We start from the raw sequence: 17885 nt of genomic DNA, 5'->3' as shown, positions 1-17885 counted from the left end.
TATGTAAAGTAAACAAGGTTTTCAAAATGTTTAAGAAGCTTCATTTAAAATTAATTTAAAATGCTGATCTTACGCCGCCAGCCTGCTCAGCCCACTTCCAGCCTGGGGTTCTGTTCACCTAGGCCGGCAGCGGGCTGAGTGGGGCCTGCAGCCGGGATGCCGGCTGGCAAAGGGCCAACAGCCGGGACCCCAGACCTGGGGGGGGGGGTCAGGGGGGCGGGCGGCGGGGTGGGGGGGGGGGGTTCAGGGGTCAGAGCAGAGGGCTGGGGTGCTCAGCTCATGGGGGTGGTCCCAGCCCCCTGCCCTGAGCAGCTCATGGCAGGGGGCAGGAAAGGATATGCCCTGTTCCACCCCCTTCCTCAAGGTCACGTCCCTACCTCTTCTCTGCCTCCTCTACGGAGCAGCAAGCACGCTGCCACTCCTCCCCCTCGCAAGGGCCATCAGCTGATCGGCAGCAGGGAGAGGGAGGGGGAGGAGGAGGGGCAGGAAAGCACCACGCTGGGGGGAGAAGCGGGGGAGGGGGGAAGCTTGGCTGCCGCAGGACCAAGCTTCTGCCTCCTGCCCCCGCAGGGGAGAGCGGTGGGCGGAGGGGCTGAGTGGGGCTGAGGGCCGGGACCGCGGCAGGCAGCAGTGTGCCAATCAAAATCGGCTTGTGTTTGGCACACGTGCCATAGGTCGCCGACCCCTGCCTTAGAATATTAGCTATTATTTTTATTTTTGCGCAATGGCATGAAATTGTTGACTCATATTCTATTTGTGATCCACTATAACCCCTAGATCTTTTTCAGCAGTACTACTGCCTAGCTAATTATTCCCCATTTTGTAGTTGTGTATTTGATATTTCCTCCCTAAGTGTATACTTTGCACTTGTCTTAATTGAATTTCATCTTGTTGACCTTTGCCCTAATAGATCTAGAGAGAATGTCTTTTCCAGAACTCACAGAGCAAAAACGATCTGTGTTCCAAAAACCAAGGATTCATGAATATGATAGCTATTGGTGTAAAGTCTGAGGTGATGCATGGGAGTAGAACTTATACTGCGTGTGTTTTTAGGGTTAATTACCAAACACAGGCAGGGGTGCTGGAATGGGGGGGGGGGCAGAGGGCCAAGCCCCTCCCACTTTTTACCAGCCACAAGGGCAAGGGAAGGGGGAGAAGGGGAGGAGAGGAGCAAGCAAGGGGTGGGGCCTCAGAGGAAGGGGCGATGCAAGGGCAGGGCTCAGGGAGAAGGGGCAGTGCGGTGACAGAGGTGGCACGAGGGCGGGGCCACAGTTCAGGCGCCAGTGGCACCCCCACTTTTAGGGACCTTCTGCCACACCTGAATATGGGCATATTGAGCAGAGTCACCTTTCAGAGTAAAGATACTGTGGCTTTGAGCTAGGAGCTTATACTATTTTATGTCTGCCTTGTTTAGGCAGTGAGCTTGTCTTATACAAGGCTGAGCACATTGTGAGGCAACACATGGTTGCAGTGTAGCTAGTTTGAGCTGGTGAATCCAGGGAGCCCAGCACAGAGGAGAATGGGGGCATGAGGTATCACAGCAGCACTTCCAAATAAAATTTTTTGGGGGGTTAGCCAAAATTGCAGGGGAAGAGGAGTGATTTTTCACAACAACAACAAAAGTCTAAATTTTCGCGCGGGGGGGGGGGGGGGGAGTATTTTCTGACCAGATCTAGTAATGATATATTTACTAGCCGTATACTATTCAGCCAATAGATGCTTGGTGTGTTGTACAGAGTTCCAAGCAGGAAATGGCTCTTGGTAAACAAGGGAGACAACGCTGCAACGCAAGCAATGTAAAAGCCTGTTTGTATGTCATTTTCTTTCATTACATCTCTCACTGAAGGAGGACTATGATTCCATGCATCATGACATGTGGAAAAATCCTGGCACAACAGGCTTTTGCACTGGATGCATAGCTAACATGGCCAGTTCTGTGCACCCCAGGCTGGAGGCTTGGAGCCCCTCATGCAAGTTCAGGGGCAGGGGAGTGTTTTGACCAAGACATTCCCACACTTGTGTTGTTCCCAGGCACTGCAACACCCTGTAGGGCCTTTACAGCTGGGACGCAAATTAGGGCAGCACCATTGTAGGCACTTATGTAATAAGAATAGTATGTCTCCTCATGCCTTATGCATGTGTGTGTGAGCTCCATGCATTCAGTCATCTGTCTCCCCTCCTTGAGTAAGAAGACACCCTTCCCATTTAAAACATGACAAAGCAGAGGATGGATTCTGCCAGTCCAGTTTGCATCTTGTGGTAGTGAAAGCTTACAGGTTTCTCACTGGCATTTTCACTCATTTTAAACTTCATGTTAATCACTCTGACCTTTCTGTAATTTGATTCTGACAACAGGCAACTGAGCTCCAAGCTATCATTTTGACAAGGGCCAGCAGAGAAAATTATTACTGCTTCGAAAATCAGAGCAAGTGCTGTTCTTACAAGCCAGTCTGGGGCCCCCTTAGTGAAAAGACATCCTCCTCCAGCTCCATCCCATTAGCCCTGTGCTTATCATACAGATGTTGCAGCCTGGTTAGCCAATATAAAGGCAAATGTGCTGCAATCAACTCAGGGTTCAATTTAGCCCGAGACTTTAAAAGGAAGTGCAGAGACTAACATGGTATTTTGAAATCACCATCTATTATTATTTTCATCCCAGTAGCAACTGGAGGTCCCAACTGAGATCAGAGCCCCATGGTGCTAGGTGTCGTACAGACATAGAGTAAGAGACAATCCCTGCCCTGAAGAGCTTACAAATAGAGCTGGACAGAATATAGGAGCTTTTCCTGCAGAAAATTTCAACATTTTCTCCTTCATTTTCATCAATTTCTCAACAAAGTATTTTAGCCAGAAATTAGTTTTTCAACAAAATATCAAAATTTTCTGCAGAAAGCAAACACTTTCCATCAAAAATTTAATTTAGACAAAAAAAACAGTTTTCCGGTGAAAACCAGTTTGAACTGCTAATTTTTGACCAGTCCTACTTACTGACAGGACAGGAAAAAGGTGGGAAAAAGGAAGTTGTATTATCCTATTCTATTCGATATAGGTTCTTATACTGCACTTACTGCCGGTAATATCTGCATTAAGTAACATGACCAACATCTGTCACATGTTTCTCCTCATGTTACAGATGTGGAACTGAGGCACAAAAAGGGTCCTTGTCTATGACTCGGGCTCCTCCTAGCACCACAATACCTGATAATTAAGTGAATTACTTGATTTCACAGAGTAAATCCGTGACAGAGCCAAGAACTGAACACACATTTTCATAGTATCTTAACCACAAAAATAGTTTTCCTTCTTACCTATGGTATCTTACACAATCTGCACATGAATCAGTACAAAGACAGGATCCTGCACGCCCTTGCTCATACAAGTAGTTCTACTACATTCATAGACTCATAATCTTTAAGGTCAGAAAGGACCATTATGATCTTCTAGTCTGACCTCCTGCACAATGCAGGCCACAGAATCTCACCCACCAACTCCTGTAACAAACCCCTGACCTATGTCTGAGCTATTGAAGTCCTCAACTTGTGGTTTAAAGACTTCAAGGTGCAGAGAATCCTCCAGCAAGTGACCCCTGCCCCACGCTGCAGAGGAAGGTGAAAAACCTCCAGGGCCTCTGCCAATCTGCCCTGGAGGAAAATATGGCGATCAGCTAAACCCAGAGCATGTGGGCAAGACTCACCAGCCAGGAATTCTCTGTAGTAACTCAGATCCCACCCTGCCTAGTGTCCCATCACAGGTCATTGGGCCTATTCACCGCTAATAGTCAAAGATCAATTAATTGCCAAAATTAGGCTATCCCTTCATACCACCCCCTCGATAAAACTTATCAAGCTTAGTCATGAAGCCAGATATGTCTTTTGCCTCCACTGCTCCTCTTGGAAGGCTGTTCCAGAACTTCACTTCTCTGATGGTTAGAAACCTTCATCTAATTTCAAGTCTAAATTTCCTGATGGCCAGTTTATATCCATTTGTTCTTGTGTCCACAATGGTACTGAGCTTAAATAATTCCTCTCCCTCCCTGGTATTTATCCCTCTGATATATTTATAGAGAGCAATCATATCCCCCCTCAGCCTTCTTTTGGTTAGGCTAAACAAGCCAAGCTCTTTGAGTCTCCTTTCATAAGACAGGTTTTCCATTCCTCGGATCATCCTAGTAGCTCTTCTCTGTACCTGTTCCAGTTTGAATTCATCCTTCTTAAACATGGGAGACCAGAACTGCACACAATATTCCAGATGAGGTCTCACCAGTGCCTTGTATAACGGTACTAACACCTCCTTATCTCTACTGGAAATACCTCACCTGATACATCCCAAGACCGCATTAGCTTTTTTCACAGCCATATCACATTGGTGGCTCAGTCATCCTGTGATCAACCAATACTCTGAGGTCCTTCACCTCATCTGTTACTTTCAAGTGATGCGTCCCCAGTTTATAACAAAAATTCTTGTTATTAATCCCTAAATGCATGACCTTGCACTTTTCACTATTAAATTTCATCCTATTACTATTACTCCAGTTTACAAGGTCATCCAGATCTTCCTGTAGGATATCCCGGTCCCTCTCTGTATTGGCAATACCTCCCAGCTTCCTGTCATCTGCAAACTTTATTAGCACATTCCCACTTTTTGTGCCAAGGTCAGTAATAAAAAGATTTAATAAGATTGGTCCCAAAACCGATCCCTGAGGAACTCCACTAATAACCTCCTTCCAGCCTGACAGTTCACCTTTCAGTTTGACCCATTGTAGTCTCCCCTTTAACCAGTTCCTTATCAATTTTCATATTGATCCCCATCTTTTCCAATTTAGCTAATAAGTCCCCATGTGGGACCATATCAAATGCATTACTGAAATCGAGGTAAATTAGATCCACTGCATTTCCGTTGTCTAAAAAATCTGTTACCTTCTCAAAGAAGGAGATCAGGTTGGTTTGGCATGATCTACCTTTTGTAAAACCATGTTGTATTTTGTCCCAATTACCATTGACCTCAATGTCCTTAACTACTTCCTCCTTCAAAAATTTTTCCAAGACCTTGCATACTACAGATGTCACACTAACAGGCCTGTAGTTACCCGGATCACTTTTTTTCCTTTCTTAAAAATAGTAACTATGTTAGCAATTCTCCAGTCATACAGTACAACCCCTGAGTTTACAGATTCATTAAAAATTCTTGCTAATGGACTTGCAATTTCATGTGCCAGTTCCTTTAATATTCTTGGATGAAGATTATCTGGGCCCCCCGATTTAGTCCCATTAAGCTGTTCGAGTTTGGCTTCTACCTCGGATGTGGTAATATCTACCTCCATATCCTCATTCCCATTTGTCATCCTACCATTATCCCTAAGCTCCTCATTAGCCTCATTAAAGACCGAGTGTAGCGAGGTGGACACCCGCTCCTGCCCTGAAGGGCTTAAAACAGTCCTGGGAGAAGGCTGTTGCAGGGGGAAGCAGCTACTAGGCTGATTTGGGAAGTCGCTGCAGTTGGGCTACGCCCCAATCAGGCCCAGCTGGCCCTATAAAGGCTGGGAGCCAGGAGCAAGGACTCAGTCTCTCTCTGATTGTAGAGGGAGATGGGCCTGGCTGCAGGGAGCTAGACACAGAGTACCTGAGTGGAGCAGGGCTGGGGACAGGCTGAGGAGCTGGGGAGCTCCAGCCTGGAAAGCCCCAGGCTGCAGGCCTGGTAAGGCCTATTAGGTACTGGGTTGCAGGGGTGAGTCCGCACCTCTACACCGAGGCAAAGTATTTGTTTAGATATTGGGCCATGCCTAAATTAAATTATCCTTAACCTCCACTCCATTCTCAGTGCTTAACGGTCCCACTTCTTTCTTTGTTTTCTTCTTATTTATATGGCTATAGAACCTTTTACTATTGGTTTTAATTCTCTTTGCAAGTTCCAACTCTACATGACTTTTGGCCTTTCTCACTTTATCCCTACATGTTCTGACCTCAGTAAGGTAGCTTTCCTTGCTGATCCCTCCCATCTTCCACTCCTTGTAGGCTTTCTGCTTTTTCTTAATCACCTCTCTGAGATGCGTGCTCATCCAGCTTGGTTTACAACTCCTGCCTATGAGTTTTTTCCCCTTTCTTGGGATGCAGGCTTCTGATAGTTTCTGCAACCTTGACTTGAAGTAAGTCCAGGCCTCCTTCGCCTTTAGATCCACAAGTTCTTCAGTCCAATCCACTTCCCTAACTAATTTCCTTAATTTTTTTAAGTTAGCCCTTTTGAAATCAAAAACCCTAGTCACAGATCTATTTTTGTTTATCCTTCCATTTAGTTTGAACTGAATTAGCTCATGATCGCTCGAACCAAGGTTGTCCCCTACAATCATTTCTTCTATGAGGTCCTCACTACTCACCAAAACCAAATCTAAAATGGCATCCCCTCTTGTTGGTTCAGCAACTACTTGGTGAAGAAATCCATCAGCTATCGCATCCAGGAAAATCTGAGCCCTATTATTACTACTAGCACTTGTTCTCCAGTCTATATCTGGGAAGTTAAAGTCTCTCATGATCACACAATTCCCATTAGTATTTACTTCCTTAAAAATATTAAAGAGGTCTCTATCCATATTGGATCCCGGCGGTCTATAACACACCCCAAGAGCTATCCCAGGGGAGGCTCTAGTAGCTTTCTTCCCCAATGTGATTTTTGCCCAGACAGACTCTGTCTTATCCATTCCATCACTTCTTATATCTTTACAGTCTACCTCATCATTGATATACAGTGCTACTCCACCACCTTTGCCTTTATTTCTGCCTTTCCTAAACAGCACATACCCTTCAATACCTGTACTCCAGTCATGACTACTATTCCACCATGTTTTTGTTATCCCTATAATATCTGGTTTCACTTCCTGCACCAATAGCTCTAGTTCCTCCATTTTGTTACCTAGGCTCCTCACATTAGTGTACAAACATCTTAATTTTTGCTGTTTGGCTTCGCTCACATTCTTTACCCGATTAGGCACAGACATTCTAACGCCAGTATCACCTATTAGACTGGTATCTACACTACCCTTCCTCCTTATGTCCATTCTCCTGCCCACGGCTGTACCCTTTCTTATTTCGTTTTCTTCCCTCTCGATGTTAAAATCCGGTGTGGAGATTATCTGGACATCTCCCAACCATCTCCCCCCAATTCCTAGTTTAAAGTTCTCTTAATCAGTTGTGCCAGCCTCCATCCTAGAAGGCTATTTCCCTCCCTACTCTGGTGAAGTCCATCCCGAGAGAACAGTCCTCTGTCCATGAATGCTTCCCGATGGCCATACATCCCAAAGCCCTCCTTATAGCACCACTGCCTGAGCCATCTGTTGATCATCATAATCTTGTCACACCTTTGTTGCCCTTCTCTAGGAACAGGCAGAATCCCACTGAAGATCACCTGAGCCTCGATTTCCTTAAGCTTCTTCCCCAGTCTGGCATGGTCTCCCTTGATACGTTCCAGCGAGAATCTAGCCATATCATTTCTTCCCACATGAAGGACAATCAGTGGATTCTTTCCTGCTCCTGTTAGGATCCTCTTCAGCCTCAGGTCCACATCCCGTATCTTAGCACCCAGCAGACAGCACACCCTTCTGTTCTCTGGATCAGCTCTAGTTACAGGCCTGTCTATTCTTCTCAGTAAGGAGTCCCCAGTGACGTAGACCTGCCCTTTCCTGGTGATGGTGTGATTCTCTGGTCTATCCCCTGTTCCCTCTGGCTGCAAGTCCTCTCGATTCCTATTGTCCCTTGCAATCCTCTGCAATCCATCCTGTATCTTCTTGGGGCTCATATTTGGTGTTATCGCCATTGACTCTTCCCCTCTTCCTATAGGACTCGCTGCTCTTCTCTTCTTCCTTGCCCTCCCACCTTCAGCGACCACCTGCTGTGCCCCTTCTTCATTTTCCAACTCCGCAAACCTGTTCCTGAGCTCTATTTCTCCTTCACTAGCCTGTCTTTTCCTCTGCCTGGTTCTCTTAGTCACATGCTTCCATTGTCCACTTTCCTCACCCAGCAGTCTCACCTCAGAGTTCTTTGGTCCTGCTTCTATTTGCAAGTCTGAGCTTTTCCCTTCAGCCTCCTCATGTCTTTGCTCCATTGTCTGCTCGAACCCCCTTCTAAACTCAAACAGAGTTTCCACCTGCATCTCCAATCCTTGGATCTTTTCTTCCATCAGCTCTATCAGGCGACACTTCATGCAGACAAAACTCTTTTCAGGTACCCCCTCCAGGATCATGTACGTGCCGCGTCTTCCACATCCAGTCATCTTCATTGTGTCTTCCACTGCTTGGGTCACTAGCACTGCTGCCTCTGTATCTGTTATAGCCTTCCCACCTAAGTCCTGTTAGTCTGGGAAACACAAACCAAACCAAAACACCACCACCCACCACAACACAAACCCCCAACGAGCACCAAACACTGCCAGACTCCCCACATTCCCTTCGCTAGCCTGGCTCTCTTAGTCTTCCCCTCAAACTCCCCTTGCAAACTCCCACTCAAACTCCCCTGTTTACAGCTCTGTTTGCTGGCTCCTGTGCCACTGCAGCTGTCTATTCAGAAGTCAATAATGTGTAAAACTGGTGTTAGTGACAGCAGCATCGAGTCCTGCATTTTGTTTAAATCATGAAAACATTTCCATTCATATTAGCTTTTATTTTAACATATCCTCCATTTGTAGCTTTAACTCACTGATAGTGTGTCCCCTTAGCAGTGATAGTTCAGGTTCTTGTTTTATTTTTAGTTTGTCACCTTCACATTTCAAAAGTCAAACAAACAGTATATTAAATTAAAATCCAATTAGCTGTTCCACAACTTGGCAGAAGTATCCATTTTCAACCTGGCCTTCTCATTTTCTCTCCCCAAGCCCTTCTTGAGGACAGTCACTGGAAAGCATGGATGTAAAATAGAACAGGGTTGAATCAAAGTGGTTCAGAATCCAATCCCACTGTCCAAGGGTAACTCTTGGCAAATAGCTACTTTAGAGGTTTGCTGGACTCTGAAAAGTGCCTGTAAAAATCACAAGGGGAAATTCTGTATTGATTGTCTGCCCTGAATTAAAATCAAATGTGTTCAGTTTACAAATAAACAAACAATGATTTCCCCCCCTAACTGCCAGCCCTGCAAAATCAATTCTGGGTTCTTTCCTGATCACAAGTCAATGTCAGAGCTGACAGAAAAAAGAGAAGTAGAATTTTTCATGAAAAATTTCTAAATTCATTTTTTTATTTTGTTTGAAAATTTTCAGTGACAAAAAAATTGAAAGGGAATTTTTTGAAATTTGAACTTTGAAAAATTTCATTTTAGCAGAAATAAAAACACTTGCGCTTTAAAAAAAAAAAACTCTTTTCCATAAGAAAAAGGAGAGGAAAAGTAAAAATGGGGAGAGAATGTGAGGGGGTTTTCTCCCACTGAAACAAAAAATGTTGATCTGCAAGAACATTTTTCATAAAAATTTTCATTGAGGCATTTTCAGTACCAAAAAAACCAAACCAAACCTTCAACAGAAAATACATGTTTGACCTGCTCTAGCCATCATCAACAATACAGAACATACAATAGTCTGTTGGTTATGCATGAGCAAGAAAAGTCTCTACCTGCTTCTCCCAGAGCTCTCTTGGTTCTGCGGGGCTGACTTTTGTAAAGAGAAATAAAAACATATTTTAGCTCCCAATTTAGCAAGGTACTTTAGCATGTGCCTAACTTTAAGCACTTCTATAGTCCCATTGAAGTCAGACTGTAGTCAATGGAAGTTTTAAGACTGATTGCAGATGGAGCTGGATGTGACGCATATGTGGTCTGCATATGAGATATTTTACTGGCATAACAGAGGATCTATCTACACTGCAATCAGAGGTGTGACTGCAGCAAGTGGAGACTTATACAAGCTAGCTTTGATCTAAGTAGTTCAGATAACCATAGCAGTGAAGCCATCGCAGCATGGGCAGTCACTCACACATATATAGTCCTGCGCAGGCTTGTACAGCCTATGCTGCCATGGCTTCATTGCTATTATTCTCACTACATCAACGCTTGCTCAGTTATGTCTACCTGTGCTGCAGTCACATCTCTGATTGCACCTATGATGGTAGGATGCGTAATTTTTTGTCAACATAGTTATACTGGTAAAAGTGTTAGTGTAGACCGTTATATTGGTATATAGGTGACTCAGACTGGCATGGCTTGTTTCGTCTCCTGAACCAGAACAAGTTATACTGACTTGAGCACTTTTATACTGATAGAACTGCCTTCATAGTACATTATACTAATAAGCTTAAAGCAGCAGAAACAGTTAAAGCAGCAAAACTTTCTAGGGCAAACAGTCCTGTCACTAAAGCCCAGATTCTACTTGGAATGGATACAGGGAACAGATTGAGTGTCAAAAGCCGCAGTGTTGCCAATCTGAAACATGCAAAGATTATTAGTCAGGCTCCAAAATACTCAAGAGATTGGCTTAAAAAACATGAGCTTTAAATATATGTTGAATGTTGGGGTCTTTGTATTTGCCGTCTGAATTCTGAACCTTTCCGGTTACACTCAGATCCTGTTTTTAAGAGTTCCTCTGCAACCATAAGGAATAGACACTTCCTTGTTTTTTTTAGTGAAAGCTGGGGCTCTCAAATAAGCACCTGACTCCAGGAGCTGAGACTTTAAGTAATACACCAAATATTGCAAGACTTGTGATAAAAATGCATGTTAGCAACAGTTTTATAATCACTTTTCCAGACGTTAACTGTATAGTAAGGCTTTTATCTCCACTAGTGCAGCCTAGTGGATAGTGCATTGGGCTGGGACCCAGGTGCCCTGGGCTCTGCCCTTAGCCTACCTTGGGCAACTCACGTCACTGCCTAGTGCCTCAGTTTCCACATCTGTAAAATGGGGATAATGACACTGCCCTCCTTTGTAAAGTGCTTTGAGACTTTAGATAAAAAGCACTAGATAAGAGCTAAGTATTATTTATTTATTATTATTATTAAACCCACTGTAGGTGGTTGAGGAGATGCAGAGAAGGTTTGCTAAATGCAACTGTTGAATATAGGAACAGATATTGGATGTATATTTTACATTGCATTATTGTATAAATAATATGATCAGTCATTTTCCCAAATAAGGTAATAATCACTCTGCAGATAACATAGAAGTATTGATCTGCAATTCACCATTCACACAGAAGACAGCATTCAGCAATGAAATATGGATACCACAGTCTCCTTTTTGTACCACTGAAAGCTGAAGAAAAGAGCCAACATGTAGGCCCCAATCCACGTCAAAGTTACTCAATAAGTGGTCTGGGTTTTAGAGGTGCTGAACAGCTGTAGATTCCATTGACTTCAATAATGATTCACCTGTTTCAATCTAATTAAACTTCAGTAGTTATGGGGAGTCTTTGACTTCATGGGTGACAGCAGGTGTTCAGCCCCTCTGAAAATCAGGCCATTTATTTGTGTACCTAAATATGGATTGAAGTGCCCTTCAAGCAGCCAAGTTTGAAAGTGTTGGCATTAGTCACCACAATAAAAAATCAATGTAGTTCTGATTGGAAAGGTAACAGGGTGAAATTTTCAAAAGCATCTAAGGGCTGGTATACACATAGCTTTTCTTTCACTTTAACTATACCACTTTGAAAGCAGTATAACTAAAGCAGTACAACCCTAAGGCTAGGTCTACACTATGGGGGGGGCAGGTGTCGACCTAAGATACGCAACTTCAGCTACGTGAATAGCGTAGCTAAAGTTGCGTATTTTAGGTCGACTTACCTGGCTGTGAGGATGGCGGCGAGTCGACCGCTGCCGCTCCCCCGTCGACTCCGCTTCCGCCTCTCGCTGCGGTGGAGTTCCGGAGTTGACGGCAGAGCAATTGGGGATCGATTTTATCGCATCTACACTAGACGCGATAAATCGATCCCCAATAGATCGATCGCTACCCGCCGATCCGGCGGGTAGTGAAGACATGCCCCAAGTGTGGACACAGTTATACTGGTATAAAGGCCTTCATTGCTTGGAGCTGGTAAAGCACCAGAGCAGAGCAATCCAGCACATAGTAATGGCTGAACTCATTAGGGTTCTGCCTAGCAAACGTGTAGCTTTACACGTCATAGGTAGGCTTAGCAGAATTCGGTTTTTATTTTTGTTATAATTTTGATGGATAATATCAATGTTTATTTTTAAGCATTTTTTCCCCAATTGTTATCTATTTAAATGTTTATAGTTGCACCATATTAGGGGGGCGGGGCAGGTCAGACAATAATAATTTAATGACAGTAGACACTGAGATTCAAAAGGTTAAAGCTTTAACCCATTAATTATCAGCATCACGTGTCACAATAGACAAAGTAAATATCCTTAATCTCCAATAAGTTTTCAAGCAGCATTTTTCTTATTTTGCTTATCTGAAAATTTCAATTATTGATGGAAATATTTTTTCATTAGCTTATGTTTGTACAGTGAAATTGAGGTTTACTGACATTTATTGATAAAAACTGAATCCTTCCAAGCCCAGTTACAGGCACCAAGGCATTAAGACTCAGAATCAAAGAAACGGTGAGTTTTACTAGACATGTCCAACCCATCTGCACAGCTGACTAAGCCCCCAAAGTCCCATACCAGCTGGCACTAGGCCCAGGGAAAACTTGGCATGGATTCTGTAATGGAGGCCCCTTTTTCAGTTGTTTGAAAGTCCTAGTCAGAGATCTCGAGTGGGGGGGAATCTTCCTAGGACATTACATAACCCACCCAAGCATAATATTAAGGAATTAACATTAATAAATAACATTTTAATTTCTAAGTTACTCAAACCTGAAATGCACAAAGGCACTAACAAACGATATTGGCAATAGATTCATAATGTGTGTGTAGGATTTTTCATCCATACTGTTATTTAACATTATATTGCAGTTTCATTTAGCGCCCCCACCCCCATTGCCCAGGATCAGGACCCTTTTGTGTTCGATGCTGTTCAAACTAAGAAGTCCCCTGCAAAACATTTACAACCGGAAACATTCTCAAAGCACTGTATGAAGTTGAGCAAGTATCAACCATCCCCATTTTACAGATGAGGAAACTGAGGTACAGAGCGTGGAAGAGAGTTACCCAAATACCACGGCAGAGCAAGGACTAGAACCCAATGGAGGCCCACCTCTGTGTGTTAATCACTAGACTATGCCACTGCCTCAGTGAAATCCCCACCATTACTACCGTTTGATCAGTTTAAGGTAGTTTGATCAGTTGGTGCCAGGGTTCTACAAGGAAATTGCCCTTTGATCTAATATTTCTCATTGTGGGACCTTCTCCTTTTTTCTTCTAAACGGAGTCTGGTGGGGGGAGTTGATTCTTTTCACAAGACAACATCTTTCTTAAATTAAAATAATCCCCTCTGGGCGTTGTTGGCATTTGGCACAACCCTGTTTAGGCACACTCTGTGGTGTTGAATGGCTGAATAATTCATAGACGCCACCTGGCAGGAGCAGAGACGCTGACATTTGAAGAGATTCCGTGCTGATGACACAGGAACCTTGTTATCCCATAACACTCAGAGAATAAGTAGCATTGAGGAGAAGTTTATATCAGTTTATCTCTCTACTCCCCCTTCCCACCCCAAAACCCCCTCTGGCCCCTCCCCCAATCACTGACCCTATCCTTTTCTGCCCTCCCCACAGGAAACCAAAAATGTCCATTTGGATATGCCACCATGGTGCCTCATGGGAGTTGTAGTTCAAGTTCTGCTTGCCCCCATTCTTCTCCCAGGATCCCTACTCAAAACTACCACTCCCTCTGCTAGTTCCCTCCGTTTCCCCACATCCCTCCTGCTCCAGCCTCCAACCCATTCTCTCTCCAAGCCCTATGCACACATGGTCCCTGTTGATCCACCATCCCAGTCCTAAAGCAAGGTCAGGCATCTGTGGTGAGGAGTTGGAGGGTCCTGTGGGAAGTGCATTCCAGGGGATTAGTGAGGCTTTCCAGTACCGGCAAGGTGCAGCAAGTTGGAAATCACTCCAAACAGGAATTGCCCTCTTTTGCAGCTACAGGAAACACTCCCAGATCCCCAAAATAATGACCCCATGGATAACTTGTGCCCAGGTGCCTGGGAAATACAGATGGGACCAAGACATAGAATTCTGATTCAGATTTTGACCACTCCAGAAATCGGGGGCTCTTGAAACTGGGGCTTTGCCTTGTGCCCCCCATCTCTACTGGGAACTGACCAGTTTTCAAAGGGTTAATTCCCTCTAAATTCACTGACTTTTCAAGCCACTATTTTGGGCTTTCCTACAACATTTGTGGCTGTCTGGTATGCATGGCCCTGGCCTAAATAAATTAGGAGGCCTTGTTTTTGCTATTTGAGCAGCACAGGCATTTTTGCTTTAATTAGATGTTAGAGTGAAATATACCAACTCAATCTAATGTGCCTCAAATCTCAAGGAGAGTAAGAGAAGAACACACACACACAGGACAGACAATCAATCAAAGAAAGGAAAACAGAGGAAATTAAAGTTCTGTTTCCAATCCTGTTAGTTTAAAAGTCACCATTGAACGCTAACAAATCACACATTATTTTCCTATCCAGAAAGCACTATTAGAAAAGAATGTAGAGTATGTTGCATATTCATATCCACTGTCCTACTCTCGCCACTTCCATCACTGCACCTTCCACTGATCTAGCACCAATCTTGTCTCCTCCCTGCCAGTTCACAATCTGGACCCTCTTTGTGTGAGCCCTTTCTTGCCTGCATCTCCTACCATCACCCTTCCTCTCTGTCTCCACTTCATTCACACTCTACAACTTTTCCAATCTCATCTGCTGACAACATTTTTTTCCCCCTTTTAACTCCTTAATTCATTTCTCCCTTTGCTCTTTCTCGGGACTGAATTATACCTGGCACCGATCTTCAAATTGCTTTGCAGATGTTAACTAGCTAAGTGTCATAGCAGCCTTATGACATAGTATTATCCACCCCAAGTTACAAATGGGGAAACTGAGGCAGAGAAGCTCAGTGACTTGCCTAAATATGCTAGTATCAAAACCAGGCTTGGAACTCAAGATGTTTTGGCTTCCTGTCCACTGATCTCACCCAAAGCATCCACTCTCTCACAAGTTTGCAGAGGTATGGACTTGATAGAGCCAATCGTCTTTTATTCTCCATCGCTAACCGGTATGATAGGATTATTATTTAACTTTGCACCTATAAGGCTTAAGCAGCTTTTTGCGAACCCTCTGCCCAGGAGTGAACTGCACTAGGGTGAATAAGGCCCAGCCACTTGTAAATAAGGTCCACGCTAGCTAGCTTTGAAATGAGCTATTTATTGCAGAAACATGCGACAGAGGGGAGCAAAACCAAACATTCTAATTCCTCTTCTAAAGGAATTGCTACACCTCTGCTATATATTTGTCCTCCTTGGAGAGAGCTGTTGAACGGCTGTCAGCACACGGAAGGTTTTTAAAATACACCAAAAGGGCCAACCTAAACTTCCCTCATCTGGTCTGCATAATCTGCCTGATCTCACTGTTCCTCCGAACAATGGAAAATTGCCTGAATATTTAAACACGTATTGTTCTTAGGGAAACAAAATGTTCCGCTAGTTCAGTTGCCTTGGCAACATCCACTTCTAAAAATACAAAAGAGACAATCTACAAAATAAAGGCACTTGTAAAATAGGCTGCGGGAGAAAATACTTCCCTGTCCCTAACCTGGAGCAGTTACCTGGTCGCTGGCTCAAAGCGCATTAATTTAGATTTAGTTGGTGTTGGTCCTGCTTTGAGCAGGGGATTGGACTAGATGACCCTCTGAGGTCTCTTCCAACCCTAATTTTCTATGATTCTGTGATCTCAGTAGAGGATTTAGAGCACGTCTACACACTGAAGTCCCACCGGTTTAATTTAAATCAGTTTAAATCCTGATTTAAGTTAAACCAATACAAACCCCTGCATGGGCACTCCTATTTTGGTTCAAAACAAGTCCCATCAGTTTAGCTTGCACCTGTAAATTTACAGCAATATAAGCCAGGTTTAAATCAGTTTAAGAATGTCCGTACCAAAAGTTGCACTAGTTTAAATTCACCCCTTTAGCTTAGCCAGTGCAACTCTGTTTGTAGAACAAGCCTTGGGGAATGATTCACAGAACGTTGGGGAAGGGAAGAATTGATCTCATTTCAATAGCATGCTCTCATAAGCTGCATTTATTGCTGCTGGTGAGAGGGAAAGCATCAAACTCACCCCACAGCTCATCAGTGGGAACAGGAGCTGAGACCTTCAGCACCTGCCTCTACCATTTGAGAGCCCCCTAATGTAGCAGCCGCTGCATATACTTTATATGGACCAGCCTATATGACAGGCTTACACACCCTTTACACATCAGTGTGTTATAATAGGGTTAAGTCCTATATACATTAAAGTCTGTCTACCCAGGACGTAAGTTGAGTCTGCTTCTTATTAGGGCTGTCAAGCGATTAAAAAAATTTATCGCGATTAATCATGCGATTAAAAAAATTTATCGCGATTAATCGCATTGTTAAACAATTATAGAATACCATTTATTTAAATATTTTGGATACTCTATATTTTCAAATATATTGATTTCAATTACAACATAGAATACAAAGTGTACAGTGCTCACACTTTATATTTATTTTTATTACAAGTATTTGCACTATAGAAAAACAAAATAAATAGTATTTTTCAATTCACCTAATACAAGTACTGTAGTGTTCTTAAAATGAACAACATGTGCTGGGTTATCATCCGAGACTACTATAACCGGAAATATATGGCAGAATGCAGGTAAAACAGCAGGGGACATACAGTTCTCCCCCAAGAAGTTCAGTCACAAATTTAATTAATGTATTATTTTTTTAACAAGCGTCATCAGCATGGAAGCATGTCCTCTGGAATGGTGGCCGAAGCATGAAGAGGCATATGAATGTTTAGCATATCTGGCATGTAAATACCTTGCAATGCCAGCTACAAAAGTGTCATGTGAATGTCTATTCTCACTTTCAGGTGACATTGTAAATAAGAAGTGGGCAGCATTATCTCCTGCAAATGTAAACACACTTGTTTGTCTTAGCGATTGGCTGAACAAGAAGTAGGACTGAGTGGACTTGTAGGCTCTGAAGTTTTACATTGTTTTGTTTTGAGTGCAGTTAAGTAACAAACAAACAAAATCTACATTTGTAAGTTGCACTTTCATGACAAAGATTGCACTACAGTACTTGTATGAGGTGAATTGAAGAATTCTATTTCTTTTGTTTATCATTTTTGCAGTGCAAATATTTGTAATCAAAATAATATACACTTTGATTTCAATTACAACACAGAATACTATATGAAAATGTAGAAAAACATCCCAAATATTTAATAAATTTAAAATTGGTATTCTATTGTTTAACCATGTGATTAAAACTGCGATTAATTTTTTTAATCGTGATTAATTTTTTTGAGTTAATCGCATGTGTTAACTGCAATTAATCAACAGCCCTAGTTCTTATTGTTAAACAGTCTAAGCACTTAGGTGGCCCTTGTCACTCTTGTATCTAAGCACCTCATGATAGCCTCAAAGAGATTGAGTGATTTGCCCAAGGTCACACAAGATGTCTGTAGTAGAAGGGAACACCCATGTCCCAAGCCAGGGTGTCATTTCAGAAAAATTCAGTGTGGGGGTGGGCAAAGATGTGTCACCCTACAGAACATTATATGTGATTATAATTGATCCTGCAAAGTTTGAGGGGGGAGCATACAGCCCTCTGAAAAGTCAGGGCAGGGGCAAAGGTCTGAGGGGGACAACTGCCCTCCTTGCCCCATAGCAAATGAGGCCCCTGTTCCCAAGGCCCTAGCCAAAGCCTTGACCACATGACCATCCTCTCCCAATGACACCATTTCCTCTTGGTTTCACCCTCCCTCTCA

This window comes from Terrapene carolina, unplaced genomic scaffold (genome assembly GCF_002925995.2).
Source record: "Terrapene carolina triunguis isolate 2854851 unplaced genomic scaffold, T_m_triunguis-2.0 Scaffold558, whole genome shotgun sequence".
In the NCBI taxonomy this organism is placed as follows: domain Eukaryota; kingdom Metazoa; phylum Chordata; order Testudines; family Emydidae; genus Terrapene; species Terrapene triunguis.
The sequence above is the reverse complement of the archived record's forward strand: the minus strand, read 5'-3'. Positions refer to the sequence as shown.